The sequence below is a fragment of the Suricata suricatta genome, chromosome 4, assembly GCF_006229205.1.
Source record: "Suricata suricatta isolate VVHF042 chromosome 4, meerkat_22Aug2017_6uvM2_HiC, whole genome shotgun sequence".
NCBI classification, from domain to species: domain Eukaryota; kingdom Metazoa; phylum Chordata; class Mammalia; order Carnivora; family Herpestidae; genus Suricata; species Suricata suricatta.
The window spans coordinates 54,116,872-54,137,658 of NC_043703.1; the positions used below are offsets into that span (position 1 = coordinate 54,116,872).

General features: G+C 46.2%; 1 protein-coding gene across 4 annotated transcripts in view; it reads left to right on the forward strand.

The window, feature by feature from the left end:
- SLC25A30 (solute carrier family 25 member 30) overlaps positions 1–20,787 on the forward strand; it is a 79,991-nt gene that overhangs the window by 38,672 nt on the left and 20,532 nt on the right. For 3 of the 4 annotated variants that reach the window (XM_029936712.1, XM_029936714.1, XM_029936715.1), the window contains exon 1: positions 20,121–20,212. The exons of the other annotated variant lie outside the window; for it this stretch is intronic. The gene's annotated coding sequence lies outside the window, so the exon portion shown is untranslated. Of the gene's footprint in view, positions 1–20,120; positions 20,213–20,787 lie in introns of those variants that run through there. 4 annotated transcript variants of the gene reach the window in all.

Here is a 20,787-nt window from a genome sequence, read left to right on the forward strand (position 1 = left end):
CAGATTCAGGTCTCAGAGCCTCCAAAAGGAACCAGTCTTGCAAACACCTGAATTTCAGTTCAGGGAAACTGATTTCAGACTTATGACCCTGCGAACATTCAGAGGAAACTTTTGTGTTGTTCTAAGCCACTAAGCTTGTGAGGACTTATTACAGGAGCAGCAGGAAGCTAATACATGTGCTTGGTGGGAATTCTTGGCTTCTGAGCCGTGGGAACCGGAGCATCTGAACTGGAAATGAGTTTCCTGGCTGGAACATGTACATGTTGGCTGCTGCCTAAGCCTGGGCTTCTAGAAAACAGAACCTGAGGCGAAGGTTAGGATGCTCACCCTGTTTTCTGCTGTGCAAGCCTGGGTCAAGGAGGGTGAACATAAAGGGTTGTGAAGCAAGGAAAGATGCGTAGATTTGCTCTGAGATCGGTTATTGCGGTGAGCCGCGAAGACATGCAGCAGGCTGGTCAGTGGCACATGTGCTCGTGTGGACAGTTGCAAAGAGAGACCATACCTTAGAGTAGTCCACGGAGAGAGAGAGGGAGGCTGTCCCTGTCTGGCTCCCTCCTATCTGTGATTTCCAACTGGCCAAGGTTCCTCTGTGGTGGGGGGTTAATGCCCTGAACTTCTAGTTTATTATTTCATCTGGTACCTCGGAGGCTGCTTAGGAAATCAGACTCTGAGCCTCAGGCTGTGGCATTTCATCTACAACCAGAAATAGAGTTCAGGTTCATACAGAGGTTGGGTAAGGATCCAAGAGAGTGAACAAAAGCTGGCGGCCTCTTGAGGCTGACTCAGAACCTATGCAGTGTGCTTCCAAAACATTCTAATGGGCAGAGCTAGTCACACGCCAGGTCAGCTTCAGGGGTTGTGGAAACAGATGCCATCTCGCTCCCTCTCTCTCTCTTTTTTTAAAGTGATCTCTGGGGCACCTGGGTGGCTTGTTTGGTTGAGTGTCCGACTTTGGCTCAGGTCATGATCTCACGATCAGTGTGTTGGAACCTCGCGTCAGGCTTTGTGCTGACAGCTTGGAGCCTGGAGCTTGCTTTGGATTCTGTCTCCCTCTCTCTCTGCCCTTCCTCTGCTCATGCTCTGTTCTGTCTCTCAAAAATAAATAAACGTTAAAAAAAATTTTTAAGTGATCTCTTTGTGCAACATGAGGCTCAAATTCACGATCTTGAGATCGAGTCTCACACTCCAGTGACTGAGCCAGCCAGGCACCCCAGATACCATCTCTTGAGAACAGAAGTCACACGGGCATCTTGCAAGGGACCTGGGTGTCGAGAGGTGAGTGATTGGGACAGTTTTTGCAAATAACCTATCACAGGTGGTTAGCAGCACAAAGCAGAGGGAGCACTGAGCACAAAGTCTGGGAAGCGGAAGTACTGCACATTGGGCACATGTACCGCGCGCTGGGCAAACCTCTCATCCTTTACCAGAGCCAATGCTCAGCATGCCACAGCATGGAAGAAGAGAGGCTGAGGCTAAGAGCTGGACCAAGAAGACCTTTGGGTGCCATGCCCAGGCATCTGGATTGTGTCCTGAAGGCAGCAGGGAACCATGAAAGGGAGGGAGATGGGCAGGCCTTCTGTTTTGAAAGCGCTTCTGACTAGTAGACAGAGGATAGATTAGGTCATCGGGGCAGGCCCAGAGGCAGCAGCCGGTGGGTGCCTCTTACAGCAGTGCCGATGATGGTGGCCTGCTGGAGCACGTGGGGAGTAGACGTGTGCAGGGGCGATCGAGGAAGAGGATGCACCAGGACCCAGTGATGGAGGGGAGGACAGGATGGAGGTCTGACCTGCCCAACGTAAAGGAGCAGGACTGAGGGGAGGCTGAGAGATAGGCAGCCGTGGGCAGTAATTAAGTACAGAAGGAGAGAGAGATGTGAAAGAGACAGCGGCCTAGAGTGATTGAAAGATGTCCTCTCTTGTTCAGTTTCATGCCAGGCTGAGTATCAGAATTTCACTATCCCGAGTCCTCTAGGAAATGGTGTGGGAGTGACTGGTGCCGTCCACCAGGCCTGGGAGATTACCGCTCTGCGCTCCTGTTGGTCCTGAGCCCGGTCCAGGTTCGCCATTCATTTGTATAGTTCCAATAGGCCTTTGAAGAAAAGTCGGGGTGGGGTTGGAGCAGAGGCCCTAGATGAGGTCATTGCTTCCTGCTTTGTAAGGCTTGAAAACAAATGTAAAGGAGTCTGATATGTAAAAGTTCAGCATACCACTGCATGCGGTGCCAGCAGCCCAGAGCCCCATGCTGGACTCAAACTCACCAACTGTGAGATCATGACCTGAGCTCAAAACAAGAGCTGGATGATCAGCCAACTGAGTCACCCAGGTGCCCCAGTTAACTGAATTCTTGACAATCAGACCTAAATTTAGTTCATTAGTCAGAAAAGCCAGCCTTTACTGCCATGGGCTGAATGGTTGTATTCCCTCCCCGCCCCGTCCCTCCCAGGGCCCCCAATCTCATATGTTGAAATCCTAATCTCCAGTATGATGGGATCAGAAGGTGGGGCATTTGGAAGGTGATTGGGGCATGAAGGTGAAGGCCTCATGAATAAGATTACTGCCCTTATAAGAGGGACCCCACAGAGCTATCTTGCCCTCTTTCTGCCATGTGAAGACTCAGCAAGATGATGGCTTTACCAGCACCCTGACCTTGGACTTCTAGCCTCCAGAACTGTAAGAAATGAGTTTCTGTTGTAAGCTACCCAGTGTATGGTATTTTGTGATAGCTGCCGGAACTGACCAAGACCCTTAATAAGGTTAATTCTGAAGTATCTAACAAAGGTCGCACATAAAGATACAGGGTGGCAAACGCTGTCAGTCAAAGCTGTCCTATAAAATCCTCTTCCAGGTAATGTTCTACTTGGTGTAGTGTTTGTATTCTTGGTCTCCAGCCTTTATAACCCTACGCTCTTACTTTGTTTTCTGGTAATTGCCTGGAAATCTTTAAAAGAATAGCTTGTTTAGATGAATTCCACAGTAGCTTTTGCATCCTACTGCCTTTGTCAGCTCCAACTATGTCCTATGTCAAGGTCACGTCCCAGTTAATAGAGCCTCATGATTCAGTTCATAGTACAAAGTAGTTATTTGGCCTCAGGACTTTCTTGGTCTGGAAGAATTATTCTCAGCATGTTTTCTTCAGCCGTCCAGAATGTTTTCCCAGGGACCTTAATTCCATTTAATTGCCCTCCGTGAATCTTGCTATTTTCTCTTGACTGCTGTAGGCTTTTCTGGAGAGGACAAATTGTACTAGGGGCAAGTATTTAAAGTCAGAGGAGGGGCGCCTGGGTGACTCGGTGAGTTAAGCACCCGACTTTGGCTCAGGTCATGATCTCACAGATCGTGAGTTCGAACCCTGTGTCAGGCTCTGTGCTGACACCTCAGAGCCTGGAGCCTGCTTCAGAGTCTGTGTCTCCTTCTCTCTCTGCCCCTCCTCTGCGCGCACTCTGCCTCTCAAGAATAAATAAAGATTAAAAAATTAAAATAAAATAAAATAAAGTCACAGGATAAACAATGAAGAATAAGGATGAATCCAGAGGAAATTGAGGGGAAGAAAGCCCTTCAGCAAGATTCTGCACTCTCAAACTACTACCGAGAATCTATTACTTACAAAATACTCTGCACACTGATGCTAATGAAAAGCATAAAGACATGCTATTAATACTAGATTTGGGAGCTAAGCTATAAATTTATGAAAAGTTACAGAATACAGAGATATATCAAGACAGGTTGATCATTGATACTATTAATTAGTGAAGTAATAGCATCAGCAGAACCTTTTATGAAGTCAGAGTCATTCGCTCATAAGGTCCATGGTCCTAGCCACTGGCATGTAGCTGTAAATATGCCACTTGGTCAGGTCTCCTAGAGGAGCCGGCTTTCAATTCTAACTTAGGAGAGGGAAGAGGAAATGACAGTGTGAACAGAGGCACTAAAACCCAGGATAAATTAATGGGGTCAGGAGTACGTCATTTGAAAGATTTCTTCCAAAGCGATCAGCTGGACCTGAATCCCTTCCATAGCTGACATAAAAGGAAATGGTTAAGAGGTTTAATTTTTGATAGAGCAGCTCTGAGCTCTCCAAAATGCAGTCCGTGACTTTTATTTTCCGGTCAGAAAGGTCCCCGTTGTGCTGGAATCTGGCATGATGTTGAGGGTAAAGGTCTGGGGTGAGCTTGGGGCACAGCTATGAAAAGCTGAGAGGAATGTGGGCACTGATGTGCCTTGACTGGAACCCGGCCCCTCAGAGCTCTGCAAGACCCATGTCACAGTAGTGCCTGGGGTCTGGCTACAGGGGGCGGAAGCCCTGCTCACCTGGCATTTCCTGTTCTAACCTGGATGCCAGGAGCTCCGGCATTCGGCAGGGGTGGGACAGCCCTGAGAATGGGCTCGATGCACCCACCACCATCGCTGGTATGATTCTGCTCCCCGGGGCTCAGGAGGAGCCTTGGAGAAGGGACCAGAGAGAGGACCCGGCACCATTTGTGTTAAGGGAGCCCATCTTCAATGAAACAGGAAACTTCAGGGCTACCTGGTTACACCTCTTTGCTCAAAGATGGACATCACCCAGCCTGTTAGTGACAGAGCCAGCCCAGACCTCTACCACACTTCTTGCCTTCTGTGCCAATGTGATGTTGTTCAACTCCTAGGCATGCCATGGACTGTTCAAGGTGATCTCAACCTCCATGTGTCTCTGACACCAGTTTACCTTTTTCTTCCTCTTTAAATCACCTCTTTACACTCCTTTGGTCCTTCACTTCTTTCACAGAAGAAAAGGTAGCATCCCACCCCCACTCCCAAGTTAATCTCATTTTTCCCTCAGCAAATGACAAATTGGCCACCACTCCCTAGCTGACTCTGGCTCCTCCTCCAAGCTGGCATCTCTCGAGGTGAATCCTTACCCAAGCCTGACCTGGGAGCCCTCAGCCAGCTCTGCGGACTGGTCTACACCTTTTGTAATGTCAATGATTCTACATTCGTTTCCAGCAAACTGACTCTTGGACACTTCCACACGAAGTCTCTCAGACACTTTAAACCAGTATGCCGCGGAGTTATGACCTTTACTTCTAACCTGCCCCCTTTCCCGCAGTCTCTGCGCTGTGAGTGGCCCCACCAGACACCTTTGGGTACAAGTCAGGGACCCAGGTGTTGGCCTCCACTACTTCTCCTCCACCTGCATGGCGGATTAGTCAGGTTCTCCGGATTCTACCTCATTCGTCTCTCTTGACTTTACTCTTCTCACTCCCTCTATCACTGTCTTAATTTAGCTCTTCAACTGCGAAGCTACACTCCTGCTTCAAGACTTGGTCAGCTCAAGTGTCATCTCCCCCAGGAAGTCTTCAGAAGTCTGTTCAGACTAGTATGTAATGTTATGTTATCTTTTTTTCTCCTCTTCCAGCAGACCATAACTCTCTAAAGGCAGAGACATTTTTCCCCGTTGCACACAACATGGCACTTAATCGGTGATTGTTAATTGCATGAATGCACAAATACACAAGTGAATGAAGTGAGGAAATATTTATTTTCCACAGCTGTGTGTAGGATTCATGGTCAAATATGGGTGCATTTGACCTACCACGCTCCACAGGGTTTTATCAAGGTTTTTCTGGGCATATTTTCTCTTGTTCTGTTTCATTCTCTACCAAACACAAAAGGAAACAAGACTTAAGACTCAGGATACACACTCATGGCTGGAAATTTAATTCTAGTTTCCTGGACTAGAAAATGAAGTGGAAAAGCATTTTCAAAGGAAGTTAAATTTGTAAGCTATAGTCGTACAAAATTAGCAGTCGGAAAAATTCCATTGTCCTGCATAGGAGAGTCACTTTACATCCTCTCGTGTCTGGTTGTGGAAACAGTGCAGTTAGACACTTTACCCCCCCTCCTGTTCTTGCGGGAGAGTCAACTGTGATGGTCCATTTTAAGGTGAAGAGTTTTTAGTGGATGAGAGCAAGTAATAAAATGCAAATGTGGAGACCTTCATCATGTCATTCTCACAGAAAATGAAGGACAGGAAATAATTCTCAGCCTAACATTGTACATTTCCAGATTGTATTATTCACTGATTATAATTTACCTAACATTAAAAAGCTCTTGTAACTTTGTAGGATGACAGATGGTAATTAGATTTATTGTGGTGAACACACATGCAGAATCATTGTCTTACCCCTGAAACTAATATGATGTTGCATGTCAATTACATTTCAATTAAAAAAATTCCCTAACATTTATTAAGCACTCACATCACATATGTATGATATATTCACAACTGGACAAACCATCTGGCCATCCCATCAAGATTGTTTTCTTTATACCATAGATAGAAAGAGGACAATGAATACCACATGCAGACCAGTTTGTCAAATTACCCTTAGTTTTTATCTTCCAGTGGATTCTGATTAAAGGAAACGTATTTGGGGAAAGGGTCATCCTGTTAGTTTATGTAGGACTTTTTCTTATTTGGAGATGACACTGTGTCAAAGTGCGGAGGGCGTTCTCTTGAATCGATCAATAGGCCCGAGCCAAAGTCTAGTGATCCCTTTTTAGGTCGGTAGGTGAAAGGGTGATGGTGGGAATGTGGATCCTTGTAGCTCAGGCTGTGGAATTTCTCCCAGACTGCTGGAAAATCCAAATTAAGGACAGGGTTGCTGGTCATATAGAGACCTTTGTTGATTCAAAATCCTTCTGTGCTGTGAGTAGTACAGGCGTGGCCTTTAGCCACCCTAAGAGGACTGTATGTTCATGTGACTCAAGCCACCAAGTAAGCACTGGCATTGACCTGTGGAGAAGGACAGTGGTGATAAAATAACCCTGACAGGACATTGTTATCAGTTCCAACATAAGCACGGGGTTGAAATATGGTTGCTTCTTGCTCTTCCTTCTGCCAAGGAATTTGTTGGCTCACCAGTATTTGTGAGTTTCTGATTTAGAGCTCGTGTTATGTGCATTAGCTAAGTATGTGCTTTTGAGCTCATGACTTTGGTAAGCATTTAAGGAAGATGTTTAGTATGCATACGGCTATGTATTCCTCTAAGAACCATCCCCCAGTCGTTTTTTATGCAGGGCTGCGTTGAATTCTAGAATAGCTCTTTCACAGAAGCAGTGATAAAGAATGCATAATTGTGGATGTAACTCGGGGCTTCACATTCTTACTGCGTGAAACCATGTTCGGCAGCAGTGCCTGTGTGAGGGGAGGCACGCTCAAATAGGAAATATTTTCTTTCAGACACCACGACAGGGCCCGGGCACTCACCCTGTCTAGAGGTTGGGCCCCCTGAATTTCTCTCTTTAACAAAACCCGAAGGAATTTTTTTAAACTGGAGACTTTATGAGAAGTAGTTGGAATGATAGGATTTTACTGTGGAATGCGTACCATGAGATTTGTGAGAAAGTTTACTTAAGGAAATTACAAATCTGTAAGGCATATTTTGTTGTTAGTTTTACATGGACAGAGTTAGGAAAAGTGCAAGTAATAAGACTCAGTTAAAATGGTATTATTTTCATAGAACAAGAAGTCTGGAGGCCAGAAGCTGTGGGCTTTGGCTTACCTGCCTGACGGCGCCCCAAGGACACTGACTCCCCTTGTCATTTGGTCCTGCCCTTCTTAACATGTGCTTTCACTGTTTTTTTGTTTTTTATCATGCTTGTCACTTTGTGATAGTAAGATGGCTGTCACAGCTCCAGGTACTGTGTCCGCATTACGGGTATGAGGATGGGAAGGGACAGGGCCTGTGACCTCTACCGCTGGGCCTGGCCCTTTTACGTAGAGGTAAAATCTTCCTATGGGTCGCTTGGGTGGCTCAGTCGGTTGAGTGTCTTACTCTTGATTTCTGCTCAGGTCATGGTCTCATGGTCATGGGATCGAGCCCTGCATGGGGCTGGCTCTGCACTGAGTGTGGGGCCTGCTTGGGATTCCCTTTCTCTGTCTCTCTGTCTCTCTCTCTGCCTCTCTCCTGCTTTCATGCATTCTCTCTTAAAATAAATAAATAAACTTAAAAAAAAAGAAGTGAAAGCTTCCTCAGACATGGTCCCCCATGCCCCCTGAGAGTTCCACCTTTGTCTCTTAGCCTGAACTTGCCACGTGGTCATAGTTAGCCGCAGAGGGGCTGGCCAGGAAGTATTTAGCTTTCTCAGCTTCTGTAGTGGGAGCCGACAAAGCAGAATGTTAGGATAACAAGGGAGTAACAACTACCAATCCTCCTTTAGGGAAGCAAGGAGTGGTCAGGATCCATTTGATTGCTTCCTTTTGTGACACTTTTATATAAACTAGATTTACATAAAATCTTATTTTCTAGGTTTAAGATACAGACCCCTGCTCTGGGTCCCCCATTACTAGGAGGGCTAATTATAAGGCTGCAGAGGGAACTGAAGGAGACAGGCTGTCTCAGGCCATGTGGTCAGGCCACGTGGTATGGTGCTGATTGCAGACCTTGCTCCATTTCTGGAATAGCAGCCCTGGTGACAGTCACAACAGTACATGGTAGGCATCACTTCAGAACTGGCTACTTGTGGATCCTGTGACTCAGATATTTTTTTAAGTTTGTTTATTTATTTTGAGAGAGAGAGAGGCTGAGGAAGATAGAGAATCCAAAGCAGGCTCCACACTCTAAGTGCAGAGCCTGACACGGGCTTGAACTCATGAACTGTGAGATCACAACCTGAGCTGAAACTGAGTTGGATGCTTAACTGACTGAGCCACCCAGGCGCCTCCCATGACTCAGATATTTTATTTCTAAACCTACTGCTCCTGCCTTTACCAGAAGACTGCCTCCTTGTGTTTATATCAAAGAGAGAATATCTGTGGGACAGCCTTTGCCGTCCCCGAGAGGTGACCCTGTGGGGCAGGGTGCCAGCTCCCAGCCTCCCCAGGCCTCTGGCTGGCCTCACAATGGCTTCCGTGGCTTGTTCATGTGAGCAGGGTGATGGATCATGTACTCTTGGTCACACTCAAGCACACTCAGAAGGGTGTCCCTGAGGTGACAGGGGAGGTAGTGGAACAGGGGCCAGTCCTTGGTCCCCAATTCTGGGCTATCTGCGGAGCTGTGTCACACTGGCCATGTTGGGGGGATTGCAGCTGTTTTCCCCTTTATCAAGAGTTATCTCCCTTTCTGTCTTGGTTTGCTCAAAGTTGAAGCTCTAACTGTTTTCTGCTTTGACTATCCAGAATGCCAGAAAACTAGAAAACAAAACAAAAACCAAAAATGCCTACATCTTCATTGTGTTGGTGGTATGTGTTCCTCTATGTTTATTTTTAATTTTTTAGAAATTGGGGTAAAATTCACATAATACTGAATCAATCATTTGAAGTTGTATCCAGTACATGAGCGCACTGACCTTTGTAGAGAATGTTTAGTGCATTCACAATGCTGTGTACCCATCATCTCTTCCCGGACCCAAGCAGTGTGTTTTCGAGCGAGTGTGTGTGAATGTCGGGCCCGACCTGGTCTTCCATGTTGGAAGGAAAGACTGACCCCAGGAGCTGTATGTTTATGGACCTACCCTTCTTTATAGACTTCGCAGAAGAAAAAGATCCCTTCCTGACCGGATGTTACGAGGCTGATCTCCTGGGTCCCAGGAACATTCTGGCTGTCTCACACACCCCTCAGCTGCAGAAGACACAGCGAGAAGCTGCTTGTTGGCTGAGGACTTACTGTTTAATCATTTTATGGTGGCATAGATAGCAGTTAAATCCACACAAAAGCAAACAAAGGTTGACCAAATTGGGTCTGGTACAAGGCCATGGGTGGCTTGGGCCTGACATGAAAATAGAATCTCTCATTTGATTCAATCACAGGAATTTTCCGAATGAAGGCTTCAGGATGAATATGAGAGGGCCAGGCCACTATTTAACGTCAACAAGTTTTCTTGCAAAGCCCTTTACCCTTCCTTGGCACCTGCCACAGCATTGGCTCACTGAAGGGCAGAATTGCTGTCTTATAAGACCAGAGACTCTGAGGGCGTTGCCCACGGTCCGGCAATTTCTGCCTCTCTCTTGACCACCACCTTCTCTAACTCGACGAGGGTAAAAGGGAGAGCGGTATAGGTCCCCCCCCCGCCCCAATTACAGAATAGCTTGGAAAGAGTGTGCTTTGACTTGACTTTTAACACCAGCACTTTTTAAACTTTTGTTTTTCAATTTAGTGGGCTATGAACAGTGTGAACAACAAATGAGAGAGAACAGAATGATAAATATCAGAGTACGCATAGAGTGGCATAGGAAGCATTTTCTCTTTGAATGTTTGTGTGTGTGTGTGGGGGGGGTGTATGCGTGCACATTCTGGGTCATGAAGTAAAATGTGTTTCCTAATGTGGGTTATAGTTTAACAAGTTTCAAAGCCACAGACAAAAATGACTGTGGTCCCATCCGAACTGCTTGGATTTGGACGTTGCCAGCCGCAGGCCTTGCCTGCTGTCCTGACCCTTCAAATATCACCGGGATGATCATGTCCTGGGTGTGTTAAGAATCCTTCTGCGAACCAGAGGCAAAACCTGAGCAAGGCAGTCTACCCTGAGGGCAGGCTCCAAGAACTGAGAACACAGCCCTCATACGATTGTATAACTTTTCAGCTTTCGAACTGTGAAAACAGTTTCAGTCCTGGCTTTGCTGGCCTCGGTTGTTTTATGAACGTACTTGAACATTCTAGGGCATTTCTAGAGCCACAGGCCGGGGCACTGACCTCCCTTACACCCCTCAGTAGCATGCCGCAGAGTGCTCTGGCTAAAATTATCCCACAGAAGCCACCTGTTTAGTTCCTTTTATATTTGTGCCTCTCAGCATTAGGTGTCCCAGATCACTTGTCCCAAATTCTTTTTTCGTGGAAAAAGCCATTATTCCATCTGGTGGAGATTGTAATTTGCCTTTTTTATTTTGCTTCTGATAAACTTAAGTCTGATAGTTTTCTTAGGTAGTGTCTACATGAAGGCAAGCCAGAAAGTTAGAGGTAAAAATATTTAGTCAAATGATTGACTAAAAAAAAAAAATGCCGAGGAGAAGTGCCTGGGTGGCTCATTCAGTTAAGCGTCTGAGTTCAGCTCAGGTCATGAACTCACTGATGGTGAGTTCAAGCCCCGCCTTGGGCTCTGTGCTGACAGCTCAGAGGCTGCTTCAGATTCTTTTTCTCCCTCTCTCTCTCTGCCCCTCTCCCACTTGCACTCTGTATCCCTTGGTCCCTCAAAAATACAATGTTAAGAAAGAAAAAAAATTTTTTTTAATGCAGGGGTGCCTGGGTGGCTCAGTCAGTTAAGCATCCATCTTCGGCCCAGGTCATGGTCTCATGGTTCATGAGTTCAAGCCCTTCTTCCGGCTCTATGCTGACAGCTCAGAGCCTTGAGCCTGCATCGGATTCTGCATCTCCCTCTTTCTCTGTGCCCCCATCAAAAAAATAAATAAACATTAAAAAAATGTTTTTAATGCAGACAATCCCAATTAAGGCTCAGCTTGATTTTGTTTTCTTTTTATATGTTGAATTGGTTAATTTTCTTAGTGTCCCACAGACATAACTAGGCATCATAGCAGATAAATAGGTTTCTGTTCCTATGATATTTTTACTTATTTAATTTGGTAATCTGTATTCCCAACGTGGGGCTCCAACCCATGACTCTGAGATCAAGTGTTGCACGCTCTTCCGACTGAGCCAGCCAGGTGTTCCCTATTGTTTTTTTTGAAACTGTATTACTCAATGAAAGGTAATTGAAAGCACTGAGAACACAACCACTAGGAAATATTACAGGCTTGATTTTTTGACTCTTAATGACGTAGCACAACTGGTTTTACCTAAAGGTACTGAGCCTTCTGTGTATAACCTGAGATGATCAGAACAGTGACGATCATGGTGATGATAATGACAGTGGCAATAGCAGTGTTTATTACATGCAGGGCACCATATTCATTATTTCATTTATTTCCTTTAAAAACTACAAAACCCTCTAAAGAAAGTATGACATGGATTTTACTTTCAAGGACACCGAGAATTATAAAGAAGATATGTAAACTTTTTTTTTTAACATTTATTCATCTTTGAGAGACAGCACAAGCAGGGGTGGGGCAGAGAGAGAGGGAGACACAGGATCCAAAGCAGGCTCCAGGCCCGATGCGGGGCTGGAACCCACGAACCATGAGATCATAACTGAAGTGGAAGTCCAACGCTTAAGTAATTGAGCCACCTGGCACCCCGAAGATATGTAACTTTTTAAGTTCTCACTGGCAAGATGCCAGATCCTCAGGCAGACTGTCTGTCCATGGAGGGAGAGGAGTTGTCCAGCTATTTTCATGGCAGGGGTGGGGGGGGGGGCTTGTCCTTTTTCCTTTCCCCTCCTGCCTGACTGTGCTGCCTTCATCTTGCCGGGTGCAATTACTGCAGGGAAAAAAACTCAATCCATTCCTGGTTTACAGGGAGACCGGTGACGTGAGGCTCCCAGGCGCATGCCCCAAAGCCCCCGGCTTGCACCTGCCTGAGTTCTGGGCTTCCAGGGGAGAACAGGAGGCTTGTGGGAGAGCGACTTCTGTGTAGACCCAGTTAGCGCGGCAGGCGGGGAGGGCAGCCAGGGAGTCAGGGAGGGTGTGTTCGTGCCCCGCTGCTGCCAAAACAAGCCGGGTGGCATAAAGCAGCACACATTTTATTATCTTGTTCCAGAGGTCTGAAATCTGAAATGGGACTCACTAGGCCAAAGTAAGGCATTGGCAGGGTCGTGCTCCTTTTTGGAGGCTCTAGGGGAGGATTAGTTTCCTTGACTTTCCCAGCCTCTAGAGGCTGCCCGAATTCCTGGGCTTATGGCTTCTTCCGTCTTCAAAGCCAACGGTGGGGGAGGAGTTCTTACATCAAATCACTCTGACTTTTCAGCCTCCTTTTTCGACTGATATGTGCTTCAATGATTACACTGGGCCCACTGGATAATCCAAAATACCCCCCCACCCACCTAAAAGTCAGCTCGTTAGCAACCTTAATTCCACCTGCAGTCTAATTTCCCTGTGCCCTGTAATCTAACACATTCACACATTCCAGGGATTAGGACATAGGCTTCTTTGCAGGTTGCTGTTCTGCCTACCTCAGTAGCCTCTCGGATGAAGGAGGGATTAGGTGAGACTTCCTGGAGGAGATGACCTCCAATATGAGGCCTGCAGGATGAGAGGGAATTAGCAAGAGAAAGAGTTTAGCTCATAGCAGGTCCCAGAAGCGAAGGGAGCACTGACATGTTTGAGGAGCCAGAAGTGACTCCTACAAACACTCCCTGGCCTACACAAAAGATGTGTTCTCAGAAAAGCACCTGTAACCAAGAAACACATATGCCAAAAGCAACATGCCTATAAAACAATTTCTCAAACCTCTGCACTATTGCCATTTTGATAATTCTTCATTGTGCGAGGTCTTTCCTGGGCATTGGAGGATGTTTGGCAGCATCCCCGGTCCCTACCCAATAGATACCAGTAGGAACCATGGAGTTGTGACAACCAAAAATGTCTCCAGACATGGCCAAATGTCCTCTGAAGTGGCAGAATCTGGTTGAGAATCACGGAATAAGACATAATGATAAGGAATTTTACTGGCTCATTCCCAGTATACCAGCTGGAATCACTTGCCTATCCAAGTGTTCTTGTTGGGAGTAGCTATGGCTCATTACCGCGCCTCTTTGCCAAGGGGACAGGAAGGTGACCAGATGTCTCGGATACAACCTCCTCCTCCTCCTCTTCTTCCCACCAGCCACTGAAGGCCACCCCTAAACGTGGTTTAATTCAGGCCTTTCATTCTGCTTGGCACCAAGCATACAGAAGAACCCAAGAGACTCTTTCCTGAGAAGATCTAGGGCCATAGTACAATGTGTGTTTAATGTAGTTGTACACATATGTATTAAATTCCAGCTGATTCCGAAGAATTCGTTCATCTTTAGTACGCGATGCACATGCAATCGCCAAGATGATGAAAAACAAGACTTGAGCAAGGGATGGTTCTTCCTGCCCAGCTCTTCATGCAGACTGGTTTAGTCTCCTCATGGGGTGTAGTGCTGCTACAGACACAGAATCTGAAGCAGGCTTCAGGCACTGAGCTGTCAGCACAGAGCCCAACATGGGGCTCGAACCCACAACAAACTGTGAGATCATGACCTGAACTGAAGTTAGATGCTTAAACGACTGAACCACCCAGGCACCCCTTAACATGTGTTTTTAACCTGATTATCATGATGTAACCAAGTTACTGTTCCCCAGAGCAGTGATTTCCAACCTGTGGATCAAGACCCTTTGATAATAATCCAAAATTATTCAGAGGGTCCTTAGGTTCAGCATGCGTTTTCTTGATGGATGCTAAAAATACTACATCCATTTTATAGAGACTCCAGAGTTTTTAAAGATTTAGTTTACATTACAAGGGGATCCTTTGTATTATTAAATATTAAATATAAATTACTAGCTATTGTGTGTTTGGTACTAAGGATTATATGTATATTAGCAGAAGCTGGCAGAGCAGAGAATAATAGTGGAGTTTGGTGTCTAAAGGATGAGCGAGAAAGGGGGAAATCCAGTAACTCTTTGTGCAGATGTCACACATCTGTGAGTCTGGAAAGGACTGGGCTTGGTGAGAGGAGAGTGGGGGTAAGGTAGCAAAAGTCATGTATTTCTTTCCCTCCCATAAAAGGGTAGCATTGCAGATTTTTCCCCCACAGGCTAGAAATTGCATTTGTTTTTATGGCTGGATTCTTGTGATCCCACCAAGCATGTCCAAACTATATCAATAATGAAACAGTGTGTGGACAAAACTCCCAGGATGCATTTTTAGAATTCAAGTTGGAAAGTAAAGAAAATATTGTGTAAGCTCAAGCTGGACCTGCTGGAGAAGCAGGAGAAGGGAATGAGAGAGAGGTAGTTCAGGGTGCTGGCAGAGGCCATCACCTCCAGGAACCTCATTGCTTCATCTGTAAATGGAAAGGATACCTCTTTGGCCTGAATGAACCAATGGATGTAAAGACTGCTGCCATAGCTCTTTGCAGCGATAGAGGCGGGTTACACATATCTGTGTTTACTCTTTGATTCAGCGATTCTTCCAGGAGTTTACCCCGAAGCTATGCCTCCTCCAATAAAAACAATATATGCAAAAGTGTATTCATTATGCCATTATTTGCCATAGCTAAGTATGGCAAACGACCTGCGTGTCACATGCATTAGTCTTCTACACTGCCTAATACATTACTGCAAATTTAGCTGAAAGCAACACCCATTTATGAGCTCATAGCTCTGCCGGGTTCTCTACTCAGGGTATCACGGGGCTCAGTCAGAGGACGAATCTGCTCTGAGCTCATCCCTGTTGTTGGCAGAATTTAGTTTCTTGTGGTGGCAGGTCTGAGGGTCCCGTTTCCTTGCTGGGTGTCAGCCAGAGCCCACTGTCAGCTCCTCAAGGCTACCCACATTCTTTGCCATGCACCTCTTCATCTTCAAACCAGTGCGTCAGATCCTTCCTGTGATTTGAAGCTCTGACTTCCCTCTGAGACCAGCTAGAGGAAACTCTGCTTTTGAAGGGCCCGTGTGATTAGGTCAGCCCGCTGGACAATCTCTTTATCATAGGATCGACTGCTTTGGGACTTTAATACATGGCTGGGAGAAGGTGTGTGTACACCAGTGGCCAAGAATCTTGGAGCCCCTCTTCAGACCCTGCCTATCCCACATAGGAAGTTGAGTAAATGCCATGCATACAATGAAGAAGCATGCTATAGTAATGAGGGACAAGAGAGGCCTCTGTGAGCTTCTCTAGAGTGATTTCCAGTTACACGGTTACAGTTACAAGGACCCAATGGTCCTTGCCTCTTATGTGTAATCTTATGTAATTCTTTCCCCTTGAGTCTAGTCTGGGCTGGATGTATGGACTGGTTCTAGCACACAGAATATGGCAGTAGTGCTAAATTAGGTTACAAAGAGACAGGGCTTCCATCTTGGAATCGACCTCCCTGACACTCCCTGCTCTCCCTGTCTCCCCCTGCTCTCCCTGTCTCCAGGACAAAGCAAGCTGCCATGCTGTGAGTAGTTACATGGAGAAGCCACAATGCAAGAATCTGATGATTCTGGCTGTTGTGGGTTGAATTGTATCCACCAGGAAGATATATGGAGGTTCTAACCCACCAGGTACCTGTGAATACAGCCTTATTGGAAATAGACTCTTTGCAGATATAATCGAGTTAAGATGAAGTCATGCTGATTAGGGTGGGCCCTACTCCCATGAGTCATGTCGTTATAAGAAGGAGATTTGACCACAGGGACACACATACTGAGGGAAGAACACTATGTAAAGGCAGAGGCAGAACTTGAAGCTATGCAGCTGCAAGCCAAGGAATGCTGAGGGGGGCTGGCAATTGCTTGACACTAGGAGAGAGACAGGAGGGATTCTCCTTTAGAGCCTTCAGAGGGAACATGGCCCTGCCAACATCACAAGTTTGGATTCCTAGCCTTCAGAACTGTGAGAGAATGAATTCTTGTTTTTACTTTTTATTATTTTTATTTTTAAAATTTATTTATTTATTTTGAGAGAGAGAATGCAAGTGATCTGAGGCAGAGAGGGGCAGAGAGAAGCAGGCTTCAACCTGCCAGCATGGAGCCTGATGGGGGGCTTGAACTCACGAACCATGAGACTGTGACCTGAGCTGAAGTCAGACACTTAACCAGCTGAGCCACCCAGGTGCTTCTGAATTCTTGTTTTTAAAAACCATCCCATGTGTGGTAATTTGTTATGGCAGCTGTGAGGAAATTAATACACTGGCCAGTGGCCAGTGAGGACATGAGCCCTGCCAGCAGCCATGTGAGTGAACTTGAAACAGGATCTTCTAAGGCCTGCCAACGGCCAGGCTGAGCGCACTTGGAGGCATATTCTCCCCAGCTGAAGCCTTGCCGTGCCTGCAGCCCCAGGGGCCACTTCGATGGCATTCTTGTGAGGCCTGGAGCTGCCGGTGCTTCTAGGGCCCCTCTGGATTTTTGACCCACAGAAACTGGGCGCTAATACATGTTTGCTGTTTTGGGCTGGTAAGCTTAGTTATATAGCACTGGATAACTAACAATTTTATATTTCTTTGATTTGGGGACAATGGAAGAATAAACAAGAAACTAAAGAAAGTGCTTATGGCTCGGAGATGAGTGGGACCAGAGCGCAGGGAATGGGGAAGGAGTTTAACCTTCATAAGATTTTATTTTGAACCATGTGAATGCTTTTTATACATTCAAAAAATGGAATTAAATGAAAAAGGTGAAAAAAGCAAACTCTAACATTGATGCAAATGAAAATAACAAACCTAGCAATATACCGAATAGAGAACATAATCATGCCAACCAGCAATTAATTCAAGTAACTTTTGAGTACGGTATTCTACCCGTCCACCATTTAGAAGGATGTATTATAAAGATACAAAGAACTGCTAAGAAATCTTGAGTTTAGAAGTTTTGTTTCTGCTGATAGTACTGGTATATAAGTCTCAACTATTTTCTGTACGTTGTAGAATAAATGAACAAATAGGTTGATGCTGAAAATGGAGAAGAAAGGATATTCTAAGATACCTTTTAAGTCGGGAATTAGCGTTTTCACTGAGGGAGATGAATAACATCCCAGTAGCAGTGAGCACAAGTCCTCGGATCAAATTTTCTTTTTAAAAAATTAAAAAAGAATTTTTATATAGTTTATTTATTTTTGAGACACAGAGAGACAGAGCACGGGGGAGGGGCAGAGAGAGGGAGACACAGAATCTGAAACAGGCTCCAGTCTGTGAGCTGTTAGCACAGAACCTGACACAGGGCTCGAACCAACAAAATGCGATCGGATCTAATTTTCTAAGTGCCATTTCCTACTAAAAGGAATTAGGATTTCCCTGTCTGGGGCACAGAACAGTCAATGAAGAGTTGGTAGGTCTTGTGTCAGAAAACAAGAAAGTGCTCAAAGATTGATAGGATGGGGCGCCTAGGTGGCTCAGTCAGTTAAGCATCCTACTTTGGCTTAGGTCATGATCTCACGGCTCGTGGGTTCAAACCCCACATCGGGCTCTGTGTTGACAGCTAGCTCAGAGCCTAGAGCCTGCATCAGATTCTGTACCTCCCTCTCTCTCTGACCCTCCCCTGTTCATGCTGTCTCTCTCTGTCTCTCAAAAATAAATAAAAAACATTTAAAAATTAAAAAAAGATTGATAGGATATACATAAAAATAAAGGAGCTAGGTGTGGTCTTTCCACTGGCCAAATATGGGCAATTTGAGCACCAAAAATAATAATGGTATTTGATTATAGTAACTGAATTAAATTGAATTTAAAAAATGCAGGAGTCCACACTGTTACTTGAAAAGGAGGGGAGAGGAGCTGTGACTGGGATGAGAAGTGGGAGGAGAGGAAAAGAAAAGGAGAAAAAAGGGGGTACTCTTCTTTAGACAGGTAGACAGAATGATAACATTAGAAAATTGCCACTTGATAAGTGTTCATGAATGTGCGTACACCCATCGCTGGGTGCAGGCTACACTGCAGGTAATCTCTGTTGCGTGGGAGAGAGGTATTCTTAAAATAAAAAACAGAGACCAGCCTTGAAAATTCTCTGAGCAGACGAAACCTGTTAATGATACAACACTGAATGCAAGACTAACTTGATCTGGGTCATTTCTTGCTTATGCCTCTGTAAATCATGAGCAAGACTTGAACTCTTCAGGTTAATAAGAGGTAACCACTGACCAATTTGCTGTCATTTAAGAAAATTCTCATTTTATAACCAATCACTGTGCAGAACAGCCACTGCTTTCTTGCTATATTAGCATCTTTATGACAACATATTCCTGAGCCTCATTCTGTGTTTTGGTTTGAGCACTTGCTGTTTGTAAACTGTCTTCCTGGTGTGTGCAGAGTAAACTTTAACTGATTACTAGTTTGGTGATTCATTGGTTTTATTTCTATAATTTCTGAAGATTTGACAGTATTTTTGCAGAGAGATCTGCCAGCCCATGTCTTGACTAAATGATCCATCTCGGCATCATGGATAATGGGACAAAAGAACACTGTGCCTTCTCGTGGAAATACACATCACCTCCTACTTTTCTTACTAAAATGTTTAACCTGAATCTAATCATGAGGAAATAATTTGATAAACCCAAATGGATATAGTCTACAAGACAATTGGCCTGGACTTTTCTTTCTTTTTTAAAATTTTTAATGTTTTTATTTATTTTTGAGGGAGAGAGGCAGAGAGAGGCAGACAGAGAATCTGAAGCAGGCTCTAGGCTCTGAACTGTCATCACAGAGCCTGATGCAGGGATCCAACCCACAAGCTGTAAGATCATGACCTGTGAGCCAATGTTAGAAGCTTAACTGACTGAGCCACCCAGGTGCACCAGCCTAGACTTCTCAAATATGTTCGAGTGATGAAAGATTTTTAAAAATTGGGAGTGCTAGAACTTGGGTAGTAGACTATAGGAGTTAATAAAGAGGCATGATACTAAATGAAACAGGTGAATCTTGGGTAGAACTTTAATTTTCAAAGACGTGTGTGCGCACGTGTGCCTGTTTATGACATTTTGAGACAACAAAGGAAATTTAAATATAACAGTATCTTAAATGATATGATAGAAATGGTATTAAATTTCTTGCATGTGATAATGGTGAGGTATGTAGGGGAGAAGCAGCATGGTGTGCAACTTTACAAAAGTGGGGGGGGAGCGATCTAGTGAAGAGAACGCAAATGTGAAATGGTGGCATTGAGAGAAGTCTGTACTGTCCATAGCACTATTCTTTTAACTCTTCAGTCGGTTTGTAAATTTTCAAACTAAAAAGCTGGGATTAAAAAAGAAAGAACTGCAAGCCTACTTCCTCTTACTATGGAGGTTCACGTGGACACAGAGAGTCAGCACCCTGAAAAGCCTCCTGTTCCGTCGCTCTCAGTGCGTTCCCTAAAGTTTGTCTTTCATTGAGGAGTCGAAACCCAAGGCCGGGGAGGCGTCACCGAGTCCCCGACAGCTACCACTCTGTTCTATGGGAAGCCGGCTACTCGGTACCTGGGACCCTCTGCGGCTAGCCAATCGCCGGCTGCTATGGGCGTGGCCGCGGTCAGAGCGACCAATGAGAGCCGTGGCGGGGGGAGGAACTTGTTGGGCGGGGTGGGCGGGACCGGACGCAAGCTGCTGAGCTGCTCACGCTGCGCCGCAGTCTTTTTTACTGCTCCAGTGCCGGCCGCCTCCTGCCACTGCTGAGCGTGGGTAGGAGGACTTGCGGAGCCACCGACGCCGGTAAGTGCCTGTCCACTGGGCTGCTTCCGCGATAGTCACTCCGCGCCTGCTCCGGCTCGCGCCTCCGCCCGCCCGTCCCTCTTTCGCCGCGGCGTCCGGAGCCGGCTGGAGTGGGACTTCTTGCCCCGCCGTGGGCGGTGCTGCCCCTCCAGTCGGCCTCGGCCGGGGCTAGGACTGCGGTCGGGCTGCGGTCCCGCAGAGCGCCGACGCGGCCGGACGTGCTCGGGGGCTGCCGCTGCTCCCCGGTTCGCGGACAGGGCCCGGCTGCCCCGGGCGCGAGGTTCCGGGGCTGAACTCCTCTCTTCCGGCAGGGGCGCCGGCTCCCGGGCCTCATTGCTTGGCGGCGTGGGGTGACTTCTGTCCCAGCGTCTCAGATCCCAAGTGTGCGGTCCATGTGGGATCTCGCTCGGCGTGTTCGCCGGGACTCGGCCGTGTGTTTCTCCTGCCTCTGCCTCCCTCCCACTTAACGGTACATCCAGTGCGTGCAGCCCGGGCGCCAGCGGGCTTCCGACCCTGGGAGAGGGCACACTTGCTGTACTTTGAATTGCTCCTGGGACACGCCGGGTTGGTTCACG